General features: G+C 43.8%; 1 pseudogene across 1 annotated transcript; it reads left to right on the top strand.

Annotated features, from left to right (window-relative positions):
* Positions 1-2104: 2104 nt before the first annotated feature.
* On the top strand, positions 2105-8297 carry LOC310891569 (zinc finger CCCH domain-containing protein 11A-like; annotated as a pseudogene). Its single transcript has 11 exons — positions 2105-2287; positions 2514-2633; positions 3416-3539; positions 3984-4187; positions 4714-4833; positions 5342-5422; positions 5839-5949; positions 6688-6750; positions 7009-7104; positions 7315-7380; positions 7894-8297. The product of its transcript is annotated as a zinc finger CCCH domain-containing protein 11A-like (transcript).
* Positions 8298-8509: the final 212 nt, after the last annotated feature.

The following is an 8509-nucleotide window of genomic DNA, read 5'->3' as shown; positions in this document are numbered from 1 at the left end:
TGCAACTCTACGTGTCTGATCAGGGCTACGAGTTGTTCTCGATATGGATACCATACGACATATACTGTGCACGCTTGTGTGTATAGATATGTTTATCCTGTATGCATGTACATATTTGATCTGGATAGGCTGGAGCGATGGGCTGAGGTCAACTGTATGAAGATCAACAAGGCCAAGTGCCGGGTCCTGCACCTGGGGCGCAACAACCCCAAGCAGAGCTACAGGCTGGGAGATGAGTGGCTGGAAAGCTGCCTGGCCGAGAAGGACCTGGGAGTGTTGGTTGACAGTCGGCTGAATATGAGCCAGCAGTGTGCCCAGGTGGCCAAGAAGGCCAACAGCATCCTGGCCTGTATAAGAAGCAGTGTGGCCAGCAGGTCTAGGGAAGTGATTGTCCCCCTGTACTCGGCTCTGGTGAGGCCGCACCTTGAGTACTGTGTTCAGTTTTGGGCCCCTCGCTACAGGAAGGACATGGACGTGCTCGAGCGAGTCCAGAGAAGGGCGACCAAGCTGGTGAGGGGTCTGGAGAACAAGTCTTACGAGGAGCGGCTGAGGGAGCTGGGCTTGTTCAGCCTGGAGAAGAGGAGGCTCAGGGGCGACCTTATCGCTCTCTACAGTTACCTTAAAGGAGGCTGTAAAGAGGTGGGGGTTGGTCTGTTCTCCTACGTGCCTGGTGACAGGACGAGGGGGAATGGGCGAAAGTTGCGACAGGGGAGTTTTAGGTTGGATGTTAGGAAGTACTTCTTTACCGAAAGGGTTATTAAGCATTGGAACGGGCTGCCCAGGGAGGTGGTGGAGTCACCATCCCTGGAGGTCTTTAAAAGACGTTTAGATGTAGAGCTTAGCGATATGGTTTAGTGGAGTACTTAGTGTTAGGTCGGAGGTTGGACTCGATGATCTTGAGGTCTCTTCCAACCTAGAAATCCGTGATACTGTGTGATACATATGTATGCATATTTGTGTGCTGGCCCCCAGATCACTCATGGTATAAAGCATTGGCCTCGAAGGCATACTCATCAAAATATTTGGTAGATCCTCCATTTTTTTCTAGTTCCCTCAAAATGAGAGAGTTTTTACGCGCTCTCTGTGTCAAAAAGGCAAAACTTCTGATTTCCACTGTCGCTCTCGCTAACTTTCTATCACTCACTCCTCGTGTGTGTGTCTAAACACATATGTGTGTATGCGTATGCACATTTGTGTATTTCTGTGCACTGGTGTGTTTTTTGCTGTACAGGTAATAAAGACGGGGAAAGGTTTTAGTGTTTTCTTAATAGGTGAAGAAATCTTGAAGACCAGAGATTGGAACATACTGAATTTTGAATTAAAAAAAAAAAAAAAAAAAGTCAAATTTTCTGGCTGTGGAAGATGGAGCCTCATTTTTGCAGCCACTTTGAATCACGAGTTCATCTCTAAATGCACTGGGTTTTTTTGTTTTTGTTTTGTTTTGTGGTTTTTTTTTTTTTGGTTTTTATTTTTTGAAGAGCTAACTAACCCTGGCTGTCTCCAGTCTGAGAGAGTGTTCAGATGGACTTGCTTCCTCCATTAGTTATAAGCTGTTTAAAAGCACATCCTATGTTTGAATTGTGGATGAGAGGCTCCCTTGGCAAAGTGAGGAGGCAAATTCTTCCTACCCCTTTATCATTAATTCACGGATTCAGTGTTGGTTCGGCCTCCAGGAGAAGTTAACTGGAAGTCTTTGAAGATCGATAACTTTGCTGAGGTTGTCCAGGTAGGTGAACTCGAAGACCCACAGTGACTGGAACGTGCTATTTAATGCGTCATACTGCGTTCTGTAGAAGTTACTCGTAGCCATAGTTGATCATTGCCTTGCATGTATGATCAGGTGGTTTTTGAAGAAGTGACTCCCTTTTCAGGCTTCCGGATGTGCTCCAAGGCATATTATTGAGGACGTGGAAGAGAACACTTGCTGACAAAGCTCCTGGCAGCTTTACAGAACTTTAGTTTAATATTGTGTTAGTTCCCGTAACAGCTGATTTCAAGGCATTGCTCTCCTCAAGAGACTAATTTGATGAACAGAAGAAAGCTGGAAAAATGCTTGTTACTCATTATTTTTCACTTGTTGGTACTTTGTTTAGGGTTACTTTTAAAAAGAAGATTTCACTGATCACAAGCCAGTGGAAGACTTTCAGCCCAAGCAAGGGTGAAGACAGCTCTCTCCAAGAGCAGAGGAAGTCCCTGTGGAGAGAATCCGAGCTTGTTATCAGAACTTGTCGGCATGTCTAAACAAGGAGACGATTGCTACTTCTATTTCTATTCTACCTGTACCAAGGTATGGCTGGGTTTCTTTTGCTTTGCTTTGCTTTGTTTTTTTGTTGTTGTTTTTTTTTTTTTCTTTTTTTTCAGGAAGGGGTAGAGTAGGAGGAGGAGGCACACTGGTCTTTGGTTAACGTGATAACCAGATAGATTCTGAATTCAATCGTAGCAACCTGAGGCAGTAGCATGGACGTTTTTGAGGCTGTACTATATTTTCCTTGTTGGTTTCCTTTTGGTTACAGGGAGACAACTGTTCCTTCCGCCACTGTGAAGCTGCTCTGGGGAACGAGACAGTCTGCACGCTGTGGCAGGAGGGTCGTTGTTTCAGGAATGTCTGCCGATTCAGACACATGGAAATCGATGTGAGTGCCTAAAGATGTGTTCTCAAAATAAATCAACAAAAGCATTTTTCAGTGCTGTAGGTGTGCTGATTGTGCTTTTGCAGGACAGAGTCCTTTGCTTTGGAATTACACTGGTTTCTGTTAGCAGGGGAGGGGGTGGGAGGAAGGAGAGGGAAATAAAATCAATGCCTTAGGTATGTCTTAGCAAGATTTTCTTTTATTAGACGCCGACAGTATTTTCTCAACAGATGCAGAATAACCGCTAACTAGACTGCTAAAAGCTGCTGGAGCAGGGGGGTAATAAACAGGCTGTACTAGCCTCCTGAGAGCAGGCTTGATAATGATCTATCAGGTCTCTTGTGTCCCGGAGTCCTTCAGATAATGCTGTTCTAGCTGCCTGGGCTAGGAAGCAGTGGGGAAAGTTAAAGGTGCAGAAGAACGAAGTCTCCGAGAAGTAGTTCTGGATAGAGTTAACGTAGGCAATTTAAGATGTTCTTTTTCCCTCTGAATAATCCTAGTATAATCCTGGGTGTATTAGTTTAACCCACCCTAAACTGATGTCTGAGAGTGCCTGTCTTCTCAAACTGAATGATGACAAGGCTAAACGTGCATAGTGGTTACAGCTTCTGCAAACTTTGTGAATATGCCCGGAAATACTATACTTCCGTGATAAACTGACCTTTGGAATGATGTTTCAGCACTGTATTGTGACAGCCCTATCGCTGTCGTGACCTGGAACTGTGCATCTCTTTGCAAACCTTAGGTGCATGTTATCACGAGCTTGTCTTTCTTTCTGTCTTCAGAAAAAGCGCGCTGAGATTCCCTGCTACTGGCAGAAGCAGCCAGTAGGCTGTCAGAAAGCCAACTGTGCTTTTCATCACGCAAAGGGACGTTACATCGATGGCGTCTTCTTACCACCAAGCAAGAGTGAGTTTAGGTCCTTTTTCTTTAAGTATTGAAGAATTAATTTTGCATATTACTTAGTGGGTGCCAATAGTGTAGGAGACATCAGGTAACCGTTCATTTGTGAGTGCAGGAAAAGGTCTGCAGTCCTAGGTGGTCAGCTAAACCGAGTGTACTGCTGCTGTACTGCTGGTATTTGTTTTCTGCTTTCATGCTCAGCTTCTCTCTGCTTTGTGTGATATTTGCCTTGCAGTTTGCTTTCTGTTGTTTCGTCTTCTGCTGGGTGGCAGGGAGATGTGTTGTTGTTTGAAGGCAAGTCATTGTTCACGGTGTAAACAGTGGCGGGATGGGCAAAAGGAGATGCTGCATTCATTGCCTGTGCAGGTTATCTGCCTTAGCTACCATCTTCGTGCATTGTGGTCAAAGTTTTAAACTGCCATATTACTGATGATCCTCCTCTTCCTCTAGCTACACTGCCAAGTCCGCCTGAGTCCGCGGACGATGATTTGAAAGTGGCTCAGATGTCACTGCAGCAAAACAAACTTTCTGTCCAGTCCAATCCCTCTCCATAGCTAAGGCGGGTGATGAAAGTGGAAAACTCGGAAAATGTCCCAAGCCCTACACACCCTCCAGTTGTAATCAATGCTGCAGATGATGATGAAGATGATGATGGTGAGCATGGTTTGGTTCCTGGAAGGAATTTGTGCTGTAAATGATTGTGTAAGTCTTTGGTTCTTGGAAGGAATTTGTGCTGTAAATGAATGTATAAATCACAGATGACCTGAGGTCTGACTAGCGATAGGGCAGGCAGTCCGCTCAGGTCACTGGTGGCTTTGTCTGGCAGTCAGTGGACAGAACCTGAAATGTTGGAGGAAAGCTTAGAACCACTCTTGGCTTTAGCTGGTCTGTTGTGTAAAGCTCTATGTGAAACTAGGAAGGAAATTCCTTTTTTTTTGTCTGAAGAGTAATATGTCGTGTAGTAGTTAAAGCTGCAGAGAGAATCTAGAGTCCTAGATGTTTTGTCCTAGGGTAGTCTACTTACGAGTTCATCAGGTCAGTGTAGCTGTATTAAAAAAAAAAAAAAAACAAAAAAAAACCAACTTTTTTATAGGAACCATGGACTGAAGTGTCATTGCATGAGCTACATAATCACGAACAATCTGGCCTATGCATAACTGAATAGATTTTTCCCCTTCAGACCAGCTTTCTGCGGAAGGAGAAGAAACTAAAACTCCCGTCCAGCAACCAGCTGAGGAAGGCCAAAATGGATTACGGATGATTTCCACTGGGAAAGCCAGTGCTACTACTGCTAAACAAGGTATTCCAGCACCTGTAGTAGGATAAATCGGCAGGATAACTTGACAATTAACTCAAAAGCAATGTGGCGTAAAAACACAACAGAATGTAGGGGTGCTGAATGGACTCGGTTATTTCCATGATCTCATTTCTCCCTGATACCATCATGTGCCCATTGGGTCAGAAAGTTGAACTGCTTTTCTTTCCTTTTGGAGAACAAAACAGGGTCACAGCATGGAGTTTAAATGGCTGCACGTGCAGCCTGGCAACCACTGTTGAAAGCCATATCTAACGATAGAGGGATCTAATATCACGTAAATGGATTAAAATTAAAACTACAGTTTTTACCCTGAAGGGTGAAAGGAGGGGCAAAATGCCATTGATTCTATGGTTGTTTCACTTGTGAGGAGTGTTGACAGGCTTTATTCTAAATACTTCTGAAAGTTCCTGAGCACTAAGAAGCCTGAGGATCTGTGGTCCTCAGTGAGTGCCTCTAAGCCTTAGTCTCATTAACTGTTTTCTGTTTTCAGAGGACGGTCTGAATTTTGGAATAAAAACACTTGAAGAAATCAAATTGCAGAAAATGAAGGAAAAAACTAAGAGACACGGTGGTGAGTTAATATTCCCTGCTTCCTTACCCGGTTCACCTTCATCCTGTGTGATGATTTTTCTTTCAAAAAAAACCTCTTCCAGTAATACCGGGTAGCTGGCTATGCTTTGGTGAATCCAACTATTTTGCCAAAGAAGTGAAATTTGATTGGCTTCAGAATGGCAGGTGATGGTGGCTGGGAGCTGCTTGAGGGATAGACTTCCATGCTTAGCTGGGGGCATCGAGCAACCTGATTCTCAGCCAGCTGGTATTCTAGATGGGAATTCCAAGGGCAACCAGAGGCAAACTAGTCACCTCTCTTATTTGCATGCTCTGGTCACTGTATGTTTGACAGTAATGAATAATTAAAGTTTTTTGTTCTTCGTGATAGTTTTTTCTGTTTGGTAAACTTCCTTATGTTTTGCTTGCTCTGAGCAGAAGGTCCTTCAAGATCTTCTCTTCCTCCCGTCGATTCTATGATTTTTCCTGCTCCGGAAAAGGAAAATGTCCGGACAGTGGTGAGAACTGTGACACTGTCTACAGAGGAAGGTAATAATTCATGCTTTTGTTTTGATTTCATTACTCCTAAACTGGAAGGTTAAGCAAGAAGGAAGGCAATTCACCCCTGTTAGCCTCCTGGTGCTGCCGCCTTCTGTTCAAAACATGCTTTTATGCTGAAAGTCCCTGGTTGTACTGGAAAGCTTTGGTGCTCAGGTTAAGTGCAGTAGCAGGAGAAAGAAAAAAATGTGTCAGTATGCAAATAGGGGGATAACTGAAAAACAGGAGAGTAACGAGAAGAAAGAGCTCTAGAGGACAGTGCTATGTAAGAAGCAATTTCTGAAGCTTTAAAGAGGCTGACAGTGGCACGTGTGGACAGTAGTGCGATAGGAGTCTGTGTATAAATTATATTGTTTAGAGTTGTGCAAATTCCTTTGAAAGGGAAAGAAGTGAAGAAGTACTTCTACCCATAGACATTCACCTTAGAAAGGAATATTTCTCAGCATTTGTACCTAATAATATTCTGCTTGCTTATGCAGCTCTGTTCTGCACAAAGTATAGCTGTCAAGCAGACTCAGATTCATTCTCGACTACATTCAGCTGGAATTTGAGGCAAACACTGAGACTATGGATACTTTTTCTAAGTTAATTATAGTTGAAATATGAGTTTGTGTGGTTTAGCTGTCAAAACAGTGCCTTGCTGGGTTTTTTTTGGACATGGGCTAACAGTATACTATTTCTATTGGCTACTGGTTTCTATGAAATAGAAAAATTTTACTTTTGTTTTAGGGGAGGAACCTGTGGTTCGACTAGATCTTGCTGAGAAACAAGGAAAACGGAAAGCCTCCGTGGGTAAGAACTTTTTATGAGCTGTTATTTAGGTGCCGCCTTCTCTATATGACTGCATTGAAGAGTATTTTTGACGTATGAGAGGAAAATGCGTTGCAGTGGAGATCTGTGTTGACTGCAGAAATGGCAAAAAAACCATTTAGCAGCTGAAAGGCAATTTTATGAAAATATGCTTGAAAAATAGAAGCTTGTGGTTGACTGTTCTCAAATCTTCCTGCAAAGAAATGTTCTTAAAATATTCCTTGTTTTCTCTGTCTGAAGCTGATGTAAGCGCCCTTCCGGTGAAGCGCAGCCTTGCTGAAAGGCTGGGGAAGAAGGTGGAGGTTCCGGGAAATGCTGACAAAGCACCAAAGAGAGGTACAGCTACTAAACAGGCATCTGGATGTGATTCACGGGTTTTGTAGTTAGGCTTTCTGTTTGTCCTTTTCCTGCGATGTTTCTTTTTGCATGTTGGCTGAGGTCTTAATCACCGGGATTCAAAGTTACCTTTCCTGCCTTGTTTTTGAATGTGAACACAAAGTTGACGTTTATGCAGCCTCCCTAATTTGGTCTTTTTCTGTTTTGCAGTTCAAGTTCCCAAGTCTGTGAAGGAGAGGCTAGGATTACCTTCTCAACGGACTAGTACTGCGAAAGGTAACAACTGGCTATTAAATATACTTTCTCCTTCTTCCTTTCCGTGAACTTAGACCGTTTTCATACAGCCCTAAAAAGGAATTCAAATGAAAACAAAGAACTGATTCCTCTTGCTCGAGTGCTGAAGCTCTTCTGACAGCCACTATCAGAAATCTGGCTCTAGGTGTGTGTTTATTTTCCGCTTGTGCCTTGTCAAGGTTTTAAGCTGCTTCTGTGAACCATCATATACAATTAGAATAGAGCCACTGCCGGGAGCAGGAATTTGAAATGCAGTCTGAAAAAGTAATCAAGTAAACTAGCATTTCTGTGTAGCAACTCTCTCTGGATAGGGCTGGTCTTCAAAATACAACAAGTGGCTCAGAGGAGGAGGAGAATGTTAGGCTATTGTCCTAAGATGCGTTATTGGGAACGCTCAGGCTTAGTTTTCCTTAGTACTGTGACAAATTTTGGAGACTTAAACTATTGTTGGACTCTCTTTAAATGTTGGCGCTTCTCATTTCTTGATGATGACAGGGAAGGCTGCTAAGCCAAAGGGAGAGGTCCATGTGAAAACACTGGAGGAAATCCGTCGTGAGAGAGCTCTTCAGAGACGAGAATGTCAAGCCAAAGCCCAGGCTGAATGGCATGGTAAAACCAAAGATCCCAGCGCAGGGGCAAAAATTGAGGGTGAGCCCAAGAAGCAGAGCGTGCTCACTCTTTCCGGGCCCAGCAAAGTGCAGTCGAAGGAGCCGGCAGGTAAAGCCAAGCCAGAAGGAGAAGTGCGTGTTAAAACCCTGGAAGAAATAAAGCGCGAGAAAGCTCTGCGGATGCAGCAGAGTGGAGAAAATGTGCCAGCTCCCCCAGCACAACCTGGACCTGCCCCAGCCGGGCAGAAATCGTTATGGAACACAAAGCTATCAGGTAATAAGATGCTTTAATACCTGCCCCGGTGAGGTGCTTCCCATATTGAGCAAGTTCCGTTTGCTCAGGATCTGCTTTGCTTTTTCCTTCAATGCAGAGGATAAAAGAGTTTAAGGCTGCAAAGTTCAAAGGCAAAGAAGGGCCAGAACATGCAACCATGTCTGTTTTCGTTAATTACGTGATGGTATTCTGTATTTCCCACTAGAAAATTAACACATTGAGGGGCTTT

The sequence above is a fragment of the Anser anser genome (assembly GCF_964211835.1).
Source record: "Anser anser genome assembly, contig: HAP1_SCAFFOLD_152, whole genome shotgun sequence".
In the NCBI taxonomy this organism is placed as follows: Eukaryota; Metazoa; Chordata; class Aves; order Anseriformes; family Anatidae; genus Anser; species Anser anser.
Note: the sequence above shows the minus strand (reverse complement) of the source record. Positions and strands in the feature narration are given on the sequence as shown.